This window comes from Epinephelus lanceolatus, chromosome 8 (genome assembly GCF_041903045.1).
Source record: "Epinephelus lanceolatus isolate andai-2023 chromosome 8, ASM4190304v1, whole genome shotgun sequence".
Lineage (NCBI taxonomy): Eukaryota > Metazoa > Chordata > Actinopteri > Perciformes > Serranidae > Epinephelus > Epinephelus lanceolatus.
Genome location: NC_135741.1, coordinates 32,313,119 through 32,334,475, shown reverse-complemented (window position 1 = coordinate 32,334,475; position 21,357 = coordinate 32,313,119).

Sequence of the window (21,357 nt, the reverse complement as noted above, 5' to 3'; positions counted from 1 at the left end):
TGTTCCACTGTGCAGTGACACCTGCACAAATATGACCTTCATGGAAGAGTCATCAGGAGAGAACCTTCCTGTTTCCTCACCAGAAGTTTGCAAAAGAACATCTGGACAAGCCTGATGGGTTTTTTTTAAAACAAGTCCTGTGGACTGATGGTGTTAAAACAGATCTTTTTGGACGCAATGAGCAAAGGTATATTTGGAGAAAAAAGGGTGCAGAATTTTATGAAAATAACATCTGTCCATCTGTTAAACATGGGGTGGATCGATCATGCTTTGGGCTTGTATTGAAGCCAGTGGCACAGGGAACATTTCACAGTCAGAGGGAAGAATGGATTCAGTTAAATTCTAGCAAATTCTGGAAGCAAACATCACAGCATCTGTAAAAAAGCAGAAGATGAAGAGAGGACGGTCGTAAACACACCTCGAAATCCACAATGGACTACCTCAAGAGGAGCAAGCTGAAGGTTTTGCCATGGCCCTCACAGTCCCCAGACCTAAACACCATTGAAAATCTACGGAAAGAAAGACTACCAAATAATCCTACATAACTAGAAGTCTTGTGCAGGAAGAATGGGTGAAAATCCTCTAAACAAGAACTGAAACACTCTTAGCTGGTTACAAAAAGTGTTTAGAAGTTGTGATACTTGCCAAGGGGGGCGCTACCTTGCAGGGTGCCCAAACTTTTACTTCAGGCCCTTTTCATTTTTTGTTATTTTAAAACTGCAAAAGATTGAAATAAAATAGTAATCTTGCCTAAAATATTGAAGAAAAGTGTCATCTTTAACTTCATGCCTTTTGGAAAGCAGTTCATCTTCTACTTACTTAACTACTCACAGTAGACGTGCCCAAACTTTTGCATGCAGCATGAACTGCAGATTCTTCTGATAGGATTTAGTCCCAGGATATAGGGCTGATGAGGCAGAGCTTAGATGGATTCTGGTAAAACAGAATACATGGGAAAATGAACTGGCTGGCATCCCTTAAACACACCCCTCTGTAGTGTTTCAATGAGATGATATGGACACCCCTGTCTGCATACTTTTAGTCTGGTGTTGCTCATTTGAATTTAAAGCTGACCTTATGAATATTCATCCATTATTAAAAAAAAAACCTTCAATGTCCTTTAAGCTCCAGAGCCTGGAATCAATTCAATATGCTTATCATGACTTCTGTAGATGACTGTGGTTGAACAGATTAGATCTCCAGGTGAGGGATAATGTCACATAACACAAAAAGATTGCTGAGTCTGGGAAAGCTTAACGTGCCGTGCTTCAGTGTGTCGTATTTGTGCTGGAGGCGTTATGCAAAAGCCGTGAGATGAACTTTTAAGTTTCCCAAGAAGGTGTGAGCTTCTGTGTGTTTAAACAAGAGCACATAGTGTTCACATCAGGGGGGTCAGATCCTACTTTTACCTGGATAGTTCTCTTATTCAAAAAGTCCACTTTCCCTTCAGTCCCATTTAAATGTAACTTCATGAGAATCTCCTCCTTCCATAGACACACACTTTGCCTACATCAAAGACTTTCCTTACTTCATCCTAGTGGCTGTAACAATAGATCAAAAGTACTCTTTCCTTTCCCAAGTCCACCTTGACATCCTGCATTATTCTGTTTCTCTAAATAATACATTAGTCTTTCATTTACCAGTCTTTCCATCACTTTATATATTAGTTGTTCTATATTACAATGGTCTCTGGCTTCCTTATGGGACCAGTGACTGCCTCCTTCCAACTTGCTTGTATCCTACCTTCCTCCTACGCTTTATTTTACAGTACTTATAATTTATTAAATCCTTCTGCACTCACATGTTTTAACATATTTCATCCTTTCCTGGTGTAGTCATTCCAGCTCCCTTTTTATCCTAAAGTAAACAGAGCACCACTCATCTCCACTGTTGCCCTTCTTCCTGTAGGCCTCCATGTTTTCAGATTTTAAAGTTTCCTTTCTGCCTCTTCTTCTCTGCTCACACAAATGATCAGAACTGTGTACCATAACAAAAGTTATAACCATGACCTCAGCCTTTTCTTTATAAAGCATTGCTATTTCCCTTCCATTTGTTTGCTCTACATTTATCACTTCTGCTATAAAGGTCACCAACTTATTTTATTTTATGCCCACATCTTTCTTTTATTATGCCGCTCTGCATTCATCGCCATTTGTCCTTTTTGTTTCCTTTCCTTCTGTTTCCACTGCTTCCTCTGCCCATTTGAACTGCCTCTGTATAGGAGGCTTTCTCCTTCACTCTTATCTGTTGAAGCCTCTGCCTCACATTTCATTACTTTGCAAACCAAATATGCAACTTCACGTTCACCTCCAGGGTGACAGCATTTTAGTTGCATTCCTCCGTGCTTTCCATATCCATGTCCACCACCTAGTACATCTCTGTCTTTGCATTCTTTGGCTACATAACCAAACTCTGACATATTCACTTACATTATACTTTATAAATCCAAAATATAGTTCTCCTGGGATTTATTTTATCTTAAGTTTTACCCAAATTGCTTCTGTTTCTTTTTGTCAACTCTTCTTGTTTTTGAAATTGATCAGCTTCCTTGCCTTCTCTGTCTGTGCTTCATCGTTGCATCTTATTAGCAAATTACTACCTTTTAATTCAAGCATATTTCACTCCTCCAACTTGTACTCTAATAATTTTTGTCAGCTTTTACAGATACAAATCTTTAAACCTCCTTCTCCCTCAAATCTTATGCTACATTGAGTAATTCTGCCTTCAGGAGCTTTCTTTTCATCTTCCCTTCTCACTCTGTTTCATCCACCTAGCTTCATCATGCCTCTTTCTCTTGTGGTCAGTCGACTTGTTGTAGCCGTTCCCTTTCACCACTTCTTCCACTTTCTCAGTCACTTCCATTTACCTCCTCCTCACTTAATGTTGTTTCCATGTAAGGGAGGTTAACTTTCAACTTCTTACATTCAGTCTAAGTATAAACTAGTTGGGTGAAGCAGCCCTGTCTTTTTAATTTAAAATGTCTCCATCACCATACCATTCTTCTTCTTTATGCTTGTATAAAGCTATGCTATTCAAGCAGGTTAATGGCTGGTCTAACAATGTAAGGACAGCCCTCTGCAGGGACGACCTGCAAAGAAAAAAGCTGAACTGGGACTGCAATGTTTGAAGAAAAAATATTTAATGTGAGAATGCTCTAAGGTGCGTTGTCTGCACCAAAACCCCATGTTTAATTATTGTTTAATACAGGTCACCTGCAATTTATCTTTATTAGAGACAATAATTTAGCCTGATAGAGGACCACTTAAGTCTCATTTTTGTTTCTGTTTCACATCAGCTAGTTCATTTGATCATCATTTTATTTTCATTTCACCTATTATCTTAAGTTATGCTATGTTACACTTTAGGCTACTACTTGCAAATACCACCAGAGTGTTAGGCTGATAAAGAGTGCTCTCTCAAATTACCATTCAAACAGTTATTATTTTACAAACAGCTACTGTTGTGCTGGAAACTCATGTACACACATAACTTCACCCCACCTCAATCCCTATTTGGATCAACAGATATGTGCTATGTAATGGCAAATCGCTCTACTTACAGCACTGGACAGAGAAAAATATCTGGTCAATAACTGATCTAATTAAAGCTACTTGTTGTCTTATGAAAACTTCAGCTCAAAATATAATATAGCTCAGTTAGTGTTCAGTTAGATAGAGTGGTTAAAGTGATCCCTATGTCAGTCAGAATACTGGTCCAAAACATCAATAAACTGTTGTGTGTGATTAATCTACTTGTGCTTTAATTTAATTGTCATGATTTTCTGGCTGAGAAAAATTCAAACAAATTGGTCTGTAATGAACTGAATAGTACACTGTACCCAATACAGTCAAATAGAAACTCCATCATTCAACTGTTTTCTGGATCAGGCATTAAAAAATGGAGATCTAATACATACCCCGTGAGTTCATTTAAAAAATCTGAATGATATTCATCCAACCAGCACACTGCTAAGATGGAGATTTAATGTTGATCACAATAAAAGCAACTTTTGTGGTACTGAAACTGAAAGTGCTGATCATCTGTGTTTCCTCTGCTTTCTCAGAGGATTTGTGGGACTGTTTGTCAACCAAAATCCATCTACTTGCTCCTCTCACAGGAGAAAATGTTGTTTGGTATTAACATGAAGGACAGTAAGAGTGACCTGATTCTGAAAATCCTAAATGGCTACTCATCTCAAATTTTCATCTGTTTTCAGAAGGGACCCTGTGGAAATCACCACCTCAGTGCTTTAAGACTAATAAAAAATCAAAAAAACAAGCAAAGTCTCTCCTCAGAGTTTATGATGAACTGAAAAAAAAAACCCTGATGACCCAGCAGCAACTATGCAGAGTGCAGACTACATTTTTTAATTTATTCTGTGTTGTTTCTACTATTATTCATGTTATTGTATTATTATTTTATATAATTTAAGTTATCTTTCTTACCTAATGTGCCTTGTATGTTAAGAGGTGTTTATTGTGGTTGTTGATTATATGCCTTGATGTTTGTAAATGAATTATCTTCAGTTTAAAATAAATATATATATTAAAAAGGTCCATGGTACGACCGAAGGACCAGGTGGAAGAGATGTTAAAAAATAGGAGAAGTTGACCTTATGAAGTGAAATTAATAATGTTAAATACCAGCTAGTAGTTTTTTTATAGGCCCACGATATTCACCGAAATTCAACAAACAACATGTCCAGGTGGATCATCTGTGATTATATTCGCACAGGTGCTGCTCATTAACTCAATAATCTAACTGAGGCCAGGGCCTGCTGAGAGCTGTGGTGCATGGGTTCAGTAGTGTTTGAAGAGCAGAGTTCATGATGTAAAATACAGTAGATTTAGTTCCTTATTGGCCCTTTGACTGCTGAAATGTACCGTTTGAAAGCAACATCTCTATGAGAATGTGACTAGGCCTGCAGGAGGATGAGATATGTTCAAAAGGAAGGAACCAGATGGATTTCAGCAGAACTGCTGGTGGAAAATACCTCAAGAGGCTGCACTGAAACTACAAACTACGATGTCCGGTAGGAAATAAAATAACTGAAAATGGTTTGTTTATTGCTATTGCAGTGTGACGTGTAGCCTGTGTGTGTCTGTGTGGGTCTGGTGTCAACCGCTTTGTCATATGCTGGCCTGTGTTAATTTGCGCCACTTAGAATAACTCGTGTATTGTCATTACTGCAGTGAAAGGCAAACCTTATTCTTAGTTTTGTCTCACAGGGAATGTGTTGTATGATATTTTCTAGATTCTCTACAGTGTCAGTGTCGTCATGCCGCCACGAGAGGGCACCGTAACATCAGGAGCAGGCTTGGTCTCTTTATCTGTTCATTGCACACAGAAAGTCATTTACAGCTATGATTCCTGATCCTTTCTCATGCTGATTTAACCCAGGTAAAAGAGGTTTACTTGTAAATTTTACATGGTGTCACTTGGGGTCCAGGAAACTTGGAATAAGCAAGTTAAAGGGATAGTTCAGAATTTTTCAAGTGGAGTTGTATGGGGTACTTAGCCGTAAAAAGCATGTTAACTATGGTAGATGTCAGACAGCACACCCCCAGTTTGGAGATGCAGGCTGGGGTCTGACACAGAAGCTAAACAATATGCTGCTGTGGATGGGGTCAACAACAACACATATAGCATCCATAAAAAGTCCCACCTAAAAAAAAAAAAAATATCAGTATCAGCTTCAATGTGAGCTATATTGAGACTATTTTCACCGGTTACCTTTACTGTCACAGTGATTTTCAATGGGAAATGAAGCCATTATATTGCTCTCTTCAAAGCCAGGCTCCTTTGAGAAAAACAGTGATTTAATATTGCTGAACACAGGAGCTGCTGCTCTACCACTGCTTGATCAGCTGTTTTGCTTGTGTTTTGTTACTTTTGTGTTTAAAAGGGTGATTTCGGATTCATCAAAGTCACACAATAACACAGCTGACTAAGGCAGTGGTAAACCAGCATCTCCCATGTTCAGTGAGCTAAAATAACTGTTTTTGTCAGTGGAGTCTGGTGGCTTTGATGAGAGCATAGATGAGGAACTGAACACGTTAATATCTTCCCTGTTGAAGAGGGGCTGTCTGACAGAAAGAAAAGTGTTAAATATTCTCAATATAGCGTAAACTTAACCTTTGTTGTTTTTTTTTTTTAGATGAGACACTCTTTTAGGTGTCTAAAATACGCTCTGTTGCTGCCCTCCACCCAAGCACTACATTGTTTAGCTCTCCTGTCGGACCCTAGCCTGCTGCTGGGGCGTGCCACCTGACATCTACTGTATGTAACACACTAATTATGATTAAGCACCTCATACAGCTCCACTTCAAAAAAGTCTGAACTATCCCTATATTGTTTAAAAGCCCCAGAGCTGTGTAGCCTGCACAAAATGTATTTCTCTATTTAGGGTGACCGGAGAGGTGCGATGTGTCACTGACAAGCAGTCCCAGTCAGGTTGAAATTTTCTGTTTCAAGCTCAGATAGTGTGCATGTATTGCTTGTTATAATTTCTATTATACAATGCTGTTTATATGCAGTACACCTTACACTTTTAGTGTGACAGTATCATATATAGCACACCCCTAGAAATACTTAATTAACTGCTCCAGTTGCAACATTGATCATTATATGCAGTGTGTGTGTGCAGTAGCCTATATATAGCCTACTTTATATGACTATGTAATTGCATTGTAGCACTCAACAATATGTCTCTGTAAGTGTAAGTGTATATGCATGCACATTCATGTGTGCACAGGGTAACTACATTATGAGCAGGCCTATCAGTCATCAAGAAACACCTTTAAAAATACATTGGAATCTCACAAACACGCTGTTGTATCTGAACATCCATCAGAATATCACATACACTGGTAATCTGTAGGAAGGATCTAATCTCAGCAGCTCTGTTTGAATTAGTTTTTGTTTATGAAACCACAGATCTTTGCCACAAAATGGACACGGTCCTTGCCTGCTTTGGATGTGTCCTTTTCTATGACCCAAGTCAATATAGTAATAGTATAAACTATACATAAACCAGGGCAGCCTCTCTCAGTGCTCACCATACATAGTATAAATGAGCTATATGGAATATACGTCCAAAATGAAATTAGTTTACAGTGTTCCAGATTAATAAAGGTGCATCAATGTCCCTACATTACTAAATAACCTTTCAGTTTGGGCGTGGTAACAGATTCCTGGATTGTGTTTTATGTTGGAGCTGGCACAGTGGCAGCATTATTGCTAACATTTACATTAGACTGTTCCTTGAGGGACTGGTGACAGATATGTCTGTGCTTATTTTGTCTTTTCCTGTATCCACTGTCATAGAAAAAACACATGGATGCAAAAGTAGAAATATTCATTAACAGACCACACGAAGAAAAGAGTAATTATCTCTTTTGTGCCTATGAGACAATGTAATGAGTGCAACACTGCTGTAGACATGCAAAAATTATTTCGCAGCTTGAGATTGAAAGAGTTTTTCAGGCGCCATACGACCCAAATTAACCCTATATCTACCTCCACTATCTCCTAGGAGGCTGTGAATAATCAACACCCACACACAGACAATGAGAATCCATCCAGGACCAATTCTTTATCATCAACGCAAGTGTCCACCCCCGTCAGAGGTACATCCACTTTCATTCTACCAAAATTTAGAACCTCATCTTTAGACACACTGTCTTTTGATGGAAAGGGGTGTTTTCACTATTCTCAGTAAAAGGAGGGAATATAAGGTGGCAAATAATTTGACTGAAGAACAACAACAATGTCATTTAACACACAAAACTGTCTCATTCACCCATCCCCATATGGGGAAAAGATACAACATCAAGGGTGTCATTTCATGTACCACTGCTAATATCATATACGTGCTTAAATGCCCATGTGGACTGGCTTATGTTGGTAAGACCACTTGACCTTTAAAATCTCATATTGGCGAGCACTGCGGCACTATCCACAACAATGTAACATCTAGCCCTGTGGCTGTACACCTCTCTAATGAAACAACATTTCCACTCTCAGATATGTGGGAATTGAGGTGATAAAATATCCACACAGAAGACGATATATAAACACCATGCTCCTTGAACGCGAGCTGTTCTGGACACATACATGGGCACTTTGGCCCCTAAAGGCCTCAATGGGGAATTTGACATGAGACCGTTTTTGTAATTCTGTAATTCTAAACTAAGCACAAAAGGTAAGGAAATTTGTATTTGGTAGATTTTATAGTTGGAAAGCCTGTTTATTTCCCTTTTTAAATGGTGCCACATTTATAAGGAACATGCTTTTGTGGGATGAGCAGCAGAGCTGAGTATGTTGGTTGCGCCCATGAAAAATTTGCCATATATATATATATATATATATATATATATATATATATATATATATATATATATATATATATATATATATATATATATATATATATATATATAATTTTTTTATTTATTTTTTTTTCTTGGTTTATTTTTATTATGAATATGGGCAGGTGTGGCATGTCACATGACTGGCTCAGGCACTGTGGGTATTTAAGAAGGCTCGAAATGTCACTCTGCACTAAAATTCTTCGTAAACAGGAGCTGCTTCGTGTGCAGACTTATTTGTTCCCTGCTTTGTCAGACTTTTCTTTGATCCAGCAGCCGCTCCACTGGACATCGGATGTGCATGTCTTTTGTACTGTTTTTAATTATTAAACACCAACAGCAAAATAAATACATAAAAACAATATAAATTTCAACTACCGGTGGTAAGTAAAGGTAAAGACAAGTTAGGGACGACAAGACATGTTTTAAATTTTCCTTTAAAAGCTGTAAGATGATTTTATTTCCTATTGCATTAAAGGATATCATTAAAAATCCTTAAATCCTGCACACAATCACTGTGATTCATCTTTGTAAAGACCATAAAATGAGAAAAATTACAAAGACTCTATCCCCATTTCTTTCTTTGTTGGCAGGTTAGCCACCGGCCACCATCGTCTCTCTTATGTAAGACAGTTCATTATGTTCATTTTTCATTTGCTGCGAGCTCTTGTTCAAACCTAGAATTTGCACTGGATGGATGAATCCATTCACACACCAAGAGGCAGAACATAGAGGTGGTTTACAACTTTAAATTAATAGTGTGAGTGTTCAGTACTGAGGCTGTTTTGTAACACAACAGAGAATGAAACTGTCTCACACTTTGATCTACTGTGGGTACAGTAAAGCAGTAAACCTGGCTGATGAATCCTTTGTACAAACCTCTTAGTCATTCCCACAGTGAGCATCACGCAGTTGCACTGGCTATATAGTCAGCACTCTTGTTTTTCTGTAATCATGTGCTACAGCTCCTCATATAATGCAAATACATTTCTGTACATAAAAAAACATATATTTTACATTGTATAGGGAACTGTCTTAACATTTATAAGGGTGTGTCAACATGTGATGAGTGAATGACAAGAAAGTTACTGGACCACACCATCTGTACTGTGCAAGATTTTTAAGGAGTGCTTTCCTGTTACCAGCTGCTGCTGCAAGTACATCATCTGACCATCACAACAAGGTAAGGGTTTAATTCTTGGCCTTCATTATAACATCGGCTTAAACTATTCAAGATCAGTTGTGTCCACTGCAAGGGAACTCTTGGAGTCATATGGTGTAGTTCCTTACAGTGTTGTATTTCTCTAAAATGTGTATCATGTATTTTTGGGATTGCGTATCTCTGTAATGCAGTTAAAAATCCAAAGTGCCCCGTATATGCACGACTGTAATCGTATACATGTGTAAAATTTGTACCCCAAGTAAAAGTAGTGTTGCTTTTGTATACAAGTATTTGATACATTACATTATTTGATTATTTTACCCACATCTAATATTTTCAGGAAAACTACCTACCTGTGTCTGCTGTCATAAATCATTGAAAGTTTTGAAACGTAAATGACAGGAGTCTCCTGTTTGATAATAAGACATGTAAGACGCATAATTCCAATGTGGGGACTATAATTAAAGGAAAATTTAGTACAAAACATGTACAAGCAAATGCTTCTGCTGTTGTGGTGGTGGTGATGGCCCCCTACTGGACAGTGCCTGTATAGGCTTTTATTTTCTTTGGTTGCTCTGTCAGTTCATATTCTTGAGCTGCAGGCACAGAGAACTACTTCCTCCTCACTTAAGACCAAGAGTTAACAATTGATAAATTTGTCAACTCACAATAAACATGTCAGCTTTTTTTATGTGACCTAGGAAACACCCCCCCCCCCCCCCCCCCCCCCCCCCAAAAAAAAACCAAAAAACAAATATGCAACGTTCTTTACAGTGCAGAGAGAAATGGAAAAAATTGGGAAGAAGAAAAATAAGAGTTTAATATACATGCACACAGAGAACACACTCTTTGAGAAATGTCAAACAACTCAGACAGAGAAAAAGTGTTTAAGATAACTCTTGATTGATACTCAGTTTATCATACTTTTAATTTGTCAATCGTGTTGCAGAGCATTGCTGTGAGACCTATCCACCTGGTTGGACTCAGGTTGGCTCTCCCTGTTGCATGTTTAACTACGCCAAAAAGGACTGGGCTGATGCTGAGGTACAACAATGATACAGCAGCTGCCACACTTTATTTATGGCATATTCTCTGCATAGATTTTTGCTACATGAATCATTCAGAGAGCGTCCAGTCTGATGTTCTCCATATGGGGATTCAAACAACAGTGTTTGTCTGTCCACTTTTTGAGTGATTGTGTTTCCCAACATCAGATCTCTTGCATCGGCTTCAGAGGAACTCACCTCTCATTACCTGCACCATATAGGCCAATTTGAATAACATAGGTGTGTGCTCGGCTGTGGGCCAATTGGGGGGAGGAAGGAAAATTGGAGGGAAATTTGAATTCCCCTGTATAATTACCTCCTTCCTCTCCCCCGGGCTCCATTTCTCCACTTTCCCTCTGAGGAAGCACCAGCCGGTGCAAAACATCAGGGAACCTGGCTCCTGTTGGACCGTTTCATCACCCGTTACACAGTGAACTGGCATATTTTAAACCCACTGTTGTTTTTTAAATAAATGTATTAAAAGTTAAGTTTTAACACACCTGGAGCACCACCTGAGGGCCACACTGCCCTTCAACACCCCCCGACCCGGGGTGGGACACCAACCGGGCCGGAGGCACACACACAAAAAAAACTTTTTTATGCTGTTGACTGGACACTACCTGCACCCCCTCAAGGAATGTCTTTCAGGACCTCCCAAAACTACATGGCCGGACAGGCCGTACCTCGCTGGAGGCCGGAACAACGCAACAGCAGCTGGACTCAGGTTGTTTGCGCACACACGGGTGATACATTGGTGAATGGTGACGGGCACCGGTATGGGCAAGGTCGTGGGGAATGGATCAGACACACAGCTAAGCACCACAGGCCTCCTCATGATCCCCCTGGGAGGGGTAGAAGCAGAGACAGAGTCACACACAGGCCTACCAAGACTGACAACACACGCACACACGCACAAACAGACAATCCTCTTCACCACTCAGACAGGCTTTAGATCCACACACCAGAACAGCAGCTAAAAATAATTTCAAACTCATCCAAGCAGTCCATCACCTACAGACTATTCAGTCAGCCATCCGTACAGGCTATCCTCCCACAGGCATGGCCAGACAGGTTAACAAACTCACACAGTTCACCTACAGAGAGAACACACAACTTGGTTAAAGAGAACACAGACAGGTGGATGAACAACAATATAAAACATGGAACAGGAACATTATACAGCCACCACCACCACACTTACCGCCATGCAGGGCAACCAGCTGGCTCTCAACGTAGCAGCAAACTGGGCACAGAAACGTTACGGAGCCAGACTGGACCCTGCAACCATTAGCAGAACACACTCACTACTTTTCCACATCTCCAGCCAATCATCATCTTCTTCCACTTCATCACCACAATGTCTCGCTCTTCCTCTCCCTCCTCTGACCATTCTATGTACTCACCTTCACGTTTCCTGCCCTGCCCAACAGGGGGCATCCCCAACTGGCCCCTGAGGGTAACAGACCTACAACAGAACAAACCACACACAACAGAAATAAAAACACACATAGACAAGCTCCTACTCTGGAACATACAATGTATCCCAGGCAGGAACACTATAGAAACACAACCATAAACACACACAACACAGTTATAGAAAGTGGGATGCTCACCGGGACGGGCGGGAAGCCCTGATACTGCTCCTGGGTCATACAAAACACAAAATGAAATAGGGGGGGACAACATGATGAACCATCATGGTCAGAAAGTCAATATGACAGAGCCTGAACCGGTATCTGACCCCCCCCCCCTCACAAACCTCATCTAGACCACAGACAGGGGAGCAGATCAGGGAGGGGACCCCCCAGAGTGGAAAGGTGGAGCGAGCCATAGCCCCCAATCCCATCACTCATCGTGTCGGGACAGGCAGGGAACTCCAGGACTGGGTGTTTAAATCAGAAAAACCCATCCTGATCTTAGGAGATTCAAATATAAACAGAATCCCACCATTCCATCACAATCAGATCCAGGCTGACAGCTACCCAGGGGCCTGCATTTACCACTTCCAGAAAGTGATGGAGAAAACCACACCTCACCCACACACTAAGGTTCTGATCCTCTCTATGGGCATAAATAACAGAGACCAGGACCCACATAACACATCCATTAAACAATTAAGAGCAGTCTATAGGAAGGTCAGATTCATTTCCTAATGCTGAAATCAAATTTCCCATCATCAATTTTTCAACACAAAAATACTTGGATTGGATATGATTTATGTATAAATTAGTAGCTGCACAAACTGGATATGGACTGTGTATCACTTTCAGCATTTCTGGTTGATTTTTAAAGTCTCTCTGAACATTGTTTTCTCACTGTCCACTCACCATAGGCCAGAGAGGAGATCTGAGCTGATGAAAATGTTAATACACTCAGCTGAGTTGCCTTCATTTAATTTGTGCACTAAAACCAATGCGCTTAATGAGCAGCAGTGTGTTCTTTAAGGACTGGTTTGCCCGGGGTTTCACCCCTCAGGCTCATACTTAATGTGTGTTCCAGTACCTATACTATCATACTATGTAGTATCCCAGAAAAAGCTTAAGTAACCCAATACATACTGAAAATATCTGAATGTTCTACTACATCTGGTCGCATTTCAGGCACTTTTTTTTTTTTTTTTAATTTTCAGTTAATATTCTAATAAAGAGATACTAAAATTGAACATCAGTTAAAGGATTTTTTGTGTGTAAATTGCTCCAGGGACCTATCACAGAAGCTATGATGATGTCACATCTTCAGTGATGATGTCACTCCCATCAGGATTTCAGGTTGATGACCTGAAGTTCTTGGAAGATTTATTGACAGTTCTGATTCATTTTAATTTATTATCAATAAACCTATGCACCCTGCCCAGCAGTCATTTTGTGTAACAATAGTATGACCTGTCATTCTGAATGATACTATTTAAGCCAATGAGCAGTCCTGCAATAAAAGCACAGTGTTTCTTTATTTTGCATGTCTTGTACATGTTTCATTAACTTATGAGGGTACCGACTTTCTGCTGGGCCCTTTTTAGCGTCCTTCATTCTCTGCCAAGCTTCAAAAGATAATGTGAATTAATGTGCATGTCCACCCACCTCTATTTTGGGAATGTAGGAGTTGAGAGTATTATGATAAACAGTTGGTGGCGCAGATTCTTCATTTGGATGCAGAAGAAGAGGGTGCAATGAGATCACATAACTAAAAGAGAGCCAGTCGAACCTCTGACAGTGGAAAACAATGTTGAAAACCTGATGTAAAAATGCATTTGTTTGTTTCATGTATTAATTAACAGGTTCCTTATTGTCCGACACATGTTGCTGATGTTTTTGTCTGCTGCTATTTGTTGTCTCTTCAGTGGAGCGGAGTTGATGTCCAAGTCACGTGTTTCAGATGAGTTATTTGCCAAGTCTGATTCTGTTAGTTGCATTTTGCTCTTATCAATACACTAACTTTTCTGTCTCAGGTGAATGGAAACAGTTTTTCTGTAAACTGCAATTCTTGACAGGCGTAGCAACCGTAACTAAAGGTGCTGGGCTTAATGTTTGGTCACGCGTTCTCTCGCTTTTGCTTTCTTGCACTCACTGACCCCTCTGTATTGAACCTAAGCTGTCAATACAACCTTTAAGGGCTCCCATGTGTATTTACTTACCTGATAATTTGATTATCTGTGAGAGAAACGAGGAGTGGGCAGGGCCGGACTAGGAAAATCATTCAGCCCACCTTTTAGCGGGGGGCCTGGGGGTCCCCCACCAGGAAAATGTTACTTTAAAGGCTTCTTTTTGTGTTCTGGTGAATTGTAGTGCATGTGAATCGTAAAATGAGCCAAAAACTGCTTAGTACAAGATACTCTTATGAACCTCCAATAAACCAACAGGTAGATACCATGAAGGATTGAGATGGCACAAGCACTAACCTTTAACCAATATTTATTAAATCATTTATTATTTAATAATAATTCCTAACATGAATTTAAAGAATTACCTGCAGGTTTCTCTCCCTCATTTCTCAATGCTAGAGTGTCTCTTGCATTGCTGCTCTCTCCACACTCAAAAACAAAAAGCCAGAGCACAACATACTTTTCAATGTATGTAATAATATAATACAAATTTGTTTATCAGAACTATGTTTTTTCTTCTTCCCTCTCACATTAATCATCTGAGACAAACATCTCAGATTTATCAGTGACCATTTGGAGGGGTCCAACCCCTAGGTTGGGAACCACTGGACTAAACTGTTATGATGTCATATAAAATAATATCAGTCCAAACTACTTTAACCACATCAAGCTGATAATTCTCATGTTCTTTTAATGTTGTTGAAGGAGGATTTGGAAAAGGCAGATTAATATTACCCCTTAAATTACCCCTTAAGCTGCGAATATGAGGCTGGAATTGGACGCCAACTTCAACGTCATGAGAGTTCATGAGTTATTCGAACAAGAGTAATGTGTGTGGAGATGTGACACATATTGTGTCCGATGATGATGATGATGGTGCATTGCTAACATCAGCTAGGTAGCATGTTTGTTTTTATCACTGCTTAACTTGGTGGTCCCCGGCCCCCAGGAAAGCCACTCAGCCTTACAGCAAATTTTTCCTCGTGGCCACTTGCAGTATTGCACCAAAAAAAAAAAAAAAGTCAATTGTGAATCTTTCTGTTGTGAATTTTTGAGCCACGGTGGTTTCACATTTGTAAAACTTTCCGTGAGCCAAGGAAAGCTATTTAAAAATCTGTGATGTCATCACAATGTAACATCTAAGAGCCAAGTGGGAGTGGGAGTAGGAACACTACTGTGGATATTCAGTGGGCCGCATACTGAGGAAGTAAACCCGGAAACTGTAAAACTTTTGGCCTGATGAGCAGCTCCATTGGGATGAATAGGTGCCATCTTGGCGTCCGGTATCTAGTTATTATTAAACTCAATGGGTGGTTCGCATTTGGTGACACTTCCTGCAAGAGCCTCCAAACTTTTATCTCTGTCCCTCTCTTCTCCCTTTCTTCCTCTTCTTTCCGCTGCATGCAATCCATCCAGCGCCCCCAGCCTTCCCTTGCCTGACTGGCGGCTTTTTGGGCATTTGACACACCGCAATGCGTTCATGACTCTCTCAGAGAAATATTTTTCTCTGCAGGCCATTATGCAGGATTTTTCTTTTTAGCTGCTACTGCCTTTGGGCCAGGCCACCGGGAAAACTAGCGGTATTCCCGACGGCCAGCTCAGGCCTGGAAGCGGGACATTAGCAAGCAATTAAAGGTCACATAGGAGTGGAAGCAAATTCTCTCTTGCTGTTGAGAGGTTCATAGTGGATGTATTTTTCTCATCACTGCAGAAATCCATGGTTACTCTTTACTGTCCTCTGCTGTGAGGTCTGCTGTTTGTTGTTATTTGAGAGAATGGTGACTTGACAATGTTCGTTGAGTGTTTTGTGGAAGGAAATTCACTCCCTTCCTTTCAAATTTTTTGGCAAACATTTAACTGTATGTGTGAGAGGAATGGTGTGTGTGTGTGTATCCATGTGTGCATGTTGCACAAGTGAAGCGCTTCCGCACCTTGTGTTCAGTTTTAATTACTGGAGCCTCACTGACTGTATCCTGTTTGTGTCTGTCCCTGTGTGTGTTTTCAGCTATATGGCTATATGATGTGAATTGATAGTACTACCCTTGCACTCTAGCTTTTGGATTTGGGAGAGTTGGTCATTTATATTAATATTTCTGACTGTCTAGGACCATAGGAAGAAAATGTAATAAGTATGAAAATGGGTGAAGTTCCCCTTTAATTTGAAGGCATTTTTGTTGTTGGTTTAAAAAAAAAAAGCAAGTATTTTTGATCAGGATCTTTCATTGGACCAAATATGCAAGCCTGAAATAAATGAAAGACTTTTTAGTCTCCAGTCACCTACAGTCCTTTTGGTTTTTAACTGTTTCAAATGTATGAAACAACAATTTGGACCTTTTTGAGTTTTTTTTTTTTTTTAGTACAAAGCAGGAATTACAGTCTGGCTGAAATGGGCTCGTAAAAGTCTGGGTAAAGCAAAGTGGTTTCTTTATAAACACATTATACATGTTAGAATATATCAAAGGATTGGAAACTGAGTGGTACTGAATTGCGGAGTTAGACCGCTTTTTCATCGTTTGTGTCCTTCTATATAGAAACTATGTTACTGCTGACATTAGAGCACATACCATCAGTGTCTGTTCTTTCACCCACTGTGTGTCGGTGGCAAATTTGCTACGTCCCATGCGCTTGTGACGTATGTGACATATGTCCGTTACATTACATTGTTTTTTTCTAAACCTAAAATCAAAGGTTGTATCTATGTTCAGAGGTTGTTTTTCAGTGAGCCCTTTAACACTTTAGTCAAAGAAAACTTTATTTCCATTTGCAGTATTATATTTGGCGGTATGGCTCTGCTCTGGGATTTGTTGGGATCAATTCATTGTTGCTTTTGGTGTTATGGGATTTACTGACTGTAAGCGCAAGACTGATATAAGATTTAGGAAGTATTTATTACAGCAACTCAAACCTTTTTGAAATGAAAGAAAAAAGGGTCATGCTTTTCCTGTGATGGACACTTCTTACTTTTGGTCTTTTACTTTTATTCCCTCATCTTACACAACACTCCATTCCCAGAGTTAGATAGACAGATACAAAATAATACAGCTGGGTCTTAAGTGGCTGCTTTGTGCTTCGACATAAGACCTCCTCAAGCTTCCTCTAATACTGACCTATTTTATTTTTAGGTTTAGACTGCACACACACGCGCACGTGTGCGCACACACACGCACAGATCTATATCTTTAACCTCAATGCCTCCTGGGCCTGACTGCAGTTAGCTAAATCCATTCGTTATTTCACTGAGGGACTGAACTCTTAAAGCGGGGTTAGGTTTTGAGGCAGAAGCCTAGAAAAGATAAAAACAAGTTAAAGTTGAAACAAAGTTAGAGGTATGTTTGCGTAATGTTCTAAAGTATCTCAACCCTCTGTAATCCCACATCCTGAGTTTGCTGAATTAACAGGAATCAAGCAGCCTTGGAGTTAAATCTATACCTTAGTTTGACTCCTGCAGTGGGATTTGAGCTCAGTCAGATTGCCTACTGAAGGATATCCATGGAATTAAGTGAAGCTGTAAGTAAATCTATACTTGTTGAAATATTTATGTGCCCTGATTAAGTAGTTTTTCAGTTTGATGAGTAGACACTAGAAATGCTGTTTGGAATTGGAAATTGATTTGTTTAATGATCTTCTTTGTTCAGCTAACAACCTTCATTTTTAGGTACTGAAAAAATAAATCACTCGCTGAACTGATCAAATTAATTGTAAATGTGTTCATTGGATAGTTTGCAGTTGACAGTATTTTTCCTGAAAAGCACAAAAACCCACAGAGAGCAGGTAGCTAGTGAGACTGTGACCAAACCAAACAAGCACTATGAACTAAGCATTTTCCTTTCATGGATGTCATGAAATCCTATAATATAATACTCATTTATGTATGTAGGTCCAGGGTCAGAAATTAAAAAAACTTAAACATTACAAATCATCAATTTTGAAGAGAAAGGAAAAAAAGAAGGAACAACCTTACAGTGTCACAAGACAACTTTGAGAAATAGGTCAGTCATTAAAATACTCAAACTACCCAGCACTAATATTCCTTATGTGGTGTGTTAGTTCAGTCAAAACAGGAAGTGGCTCCTTTGTTTTTGAGTGTTCCCATGATGAGGTCACTTCCTGTCTGTCGATCAGGGCTGCCGGTATCCTTTTTCTTCTTTGTACTATCATAATTAGGACACGTTGTGGTAGAGAGGAGAGAGCAGGAGTGAATCAAACAGTGAGAGGAGAAAGTGGCTGGTACGAATGGTGTGAAGTGGATATTTCCTGCCAATGTTCCAAGATGGATGCCAGCTGCCTGAGGACTTGGCAGTGCTGCCAAATGTACCACCCTTGGGTGAAGCTCGTATTAGTGATGCAGATGTAAGACAAGGGCAGCAAGCAGGGTCTTCTCCTAACCATTGCTTTAGGTTCTGGGGTGGAGGTATAGAAGGTCAAGTGGCTCTGATGACAAACCTAGCTGACATCCCTCTATCTGCCAGATACCTCTTACCTCCCTCACCGTGAGCTGTCCCCCTTCCACAGATGTTACCTTGTGCCACTTCGGACCTTTTGGGACAAGCCTGAGACCAGCATGTGTGCTTATCACTGTCTCCAGCTTTCCACTGTGTCGATGGGGATTTCTTACACAGTTAAAAGCCAAGAGCCTTGGTAGTATGCCAAAACTGGAGGCACCACAGCTTGAGTTTTTCTGGCAGCAAGGTCTTGTTGATGTGAGCTATATGTGTGATGGTATTCTTTTTGAGTTTTTCAAACTGCTTGGTGTCCTTGAGCTTTGCATCATGCCATTGGCCCAAGCTCATCACTGGCATTTCTGTTTCAGAACAGTGGGAACGGTTTTCCATCGAAATTACATCTTTGATCTGTGACTTGACCTCTGGCACTAGATGCTTCTACACCTGCTGGGTTTGATCTTCTTCCTTGCCCATGTGATGTTTGATTAAGCTTTCCCAGAAGTCTCTTGGTGCAGGGAACAGTTATCATCTGTGTTATGATGTCCATATAGAGACGTAGCCTATAGATCATAACCAGTGACCAAACTGTAGCTGTTTCCCTCCCACAACCCATTTTGAGGCTCTGATAATGAGCTCCATTACCTTAATGAGCGCCAGTGGGAAGATGATGCACCCCAACATGATGCCTACTTCCAGTGGCTGCCAACCTGGTCTGATGTTGTGAGACAAAATTGCAGATCCTACAAGTAGTGATTCACCAGATGTGTTATTGTTGCAGGTACCTGCAAGAATAAAAAGGCAGTCGACAGTAGGGAATGAAGACCTGATCCATAGATGAAGGTCAAGTCAAGGAACAAGACATGCAGATCATTTCCTTCTTTCCTAGCAGTCTGGATTTGATGCCTGGTATGTTTAAGGCATCCGAGAAGACTGCTATGCCAGCCTCTTGGATCAATGTATCGATGAAACTGTATTGTTTCTGACAATTTCTAAGTCTTTGCGCCAATGCACTGAAAAAGACTTTGCCTTCTATGTTTAGAGGGCTTATTTGCCAAAACCATTCGATGGTGGAGGAATTATTTTCTTTTAGAATCAACACCCCTCATTTAGCCTACTATCAATCTTGCCTTCTTTCCAGGCTTTTGAGACAAAATTGGCAAACTTAAACACAACAAAAATAAAAACATTTCATATCCAACAGTTCAACAATGATTAGATATGTGGGAGCGCACATTCCAGCATGTGTGATGTAACATCATGTTATTAATAATGTTTCTAATTTTGCAGTTGACGGGACAGAAGAGCACATTTTCTCTTTTGCCGTGATAACTTTCCTGAGTTGTATAATCCACCCTCATGATTTAACATATTGTACCATGGTTTCTTGTCTGCTGAGTCTTAAAACTCATAACTGCATTACTCAATCTGTACTTCCTGTTTCGTATTTCATCTACTTATGTACATAGACTGTCTATCGTAATACACTATCATCATTGCAGCTAATTATGAAATGTTAGCATGTTAATATACCAACTATGACGGTGAACATTAACATTATGGCTGCTAAACATCAGCATGTTAACATTGTTATTGTGAGCATGTTATCATGCACATGTTAGCATTTAGCTCAAAGCACTGTGCTAAGTACAGCATCATGGAGCTGCTTTGCTGTAGTAGACTCCCTTTCCTGAAACATTTGAAATGACCACAGCTTCGTAACTAGGCATTACGTGGTGTTGGCATGTAATTTGTTAAAATTATGTTCCAGAATGGTTGCCGTTTTAAACACTTGGATAACACTGTAAAATGGATGCAGTTTGGTTAGGTTTAGGCACCAAAACGGCTTGGTTAGGCAGGTAAAGGTAGGCAGGAAAAGATCATGGTTTTGGTTAAAATAAATTTGTTTGTTATGTATGGGAGATAAGTCATGTAAGTGTGTACAGTTTAAATAAGTCAACCTTCACTTCTGGTTTCACATGGGACTAAAACAGTCATCTTGGATGAAAGTCCTGTGTTTGATTGACCCATCAACCATCTTGACCTCCTCCCTAGGTGGACTTTATTGTGCTTTATACTACATCGCTTGACTTCCTCCTGTGCTCCTGCATACATGCGTCCACCAAGACAAAGGATCCTAATGACTTTCCACTGGGATTGTTTCCATCATGCTAGCTAATAGTTTTAACTCATTATGTTCCACCACCACATAATGCGTTATTAAGAAGTTGTGGTCATTTCATGTATTTCTGTGAGATAAGGCGATTCCCTGCAGGGAAATGCTCTTTCATCTCTTCTTTTATTCATTTTCTTTTTCAGTCTCCTATCCTGAAAAGCCAGCAGCAGGTTGAGGGACTATTTTCTCTCACTTTTCTCTGTAATTGTTGTACAAACAACAGATACAGCCTGAGGTTTGTATCTTGTTTTTCAGGTCTTGTTTGTTTTCGCTGGCCTTTCTCGCCTCCTTGTCCCATCAAGTTTAACTTTATTTTTTTTTTGTTTTCCTCCCACCTATTTGCAAAATGTGCCAGATTTACAGCCACTTAGAGCCATATGGGGATTTAAGACAAAGAAAAGGATGAAATGAATAAAGCTTCAGGTTCAGACTTTTTGTTTACTCTGCAGTTTTGGCTGCTTTACAGGGAGTTAACTGCTTCCTAATTACTTTCTCTGAATAATTCTAGCTTTTATATTGTGAGTATTTCAAATGCTGATGCAAAAAAACACCATCTGTCCACTCCTC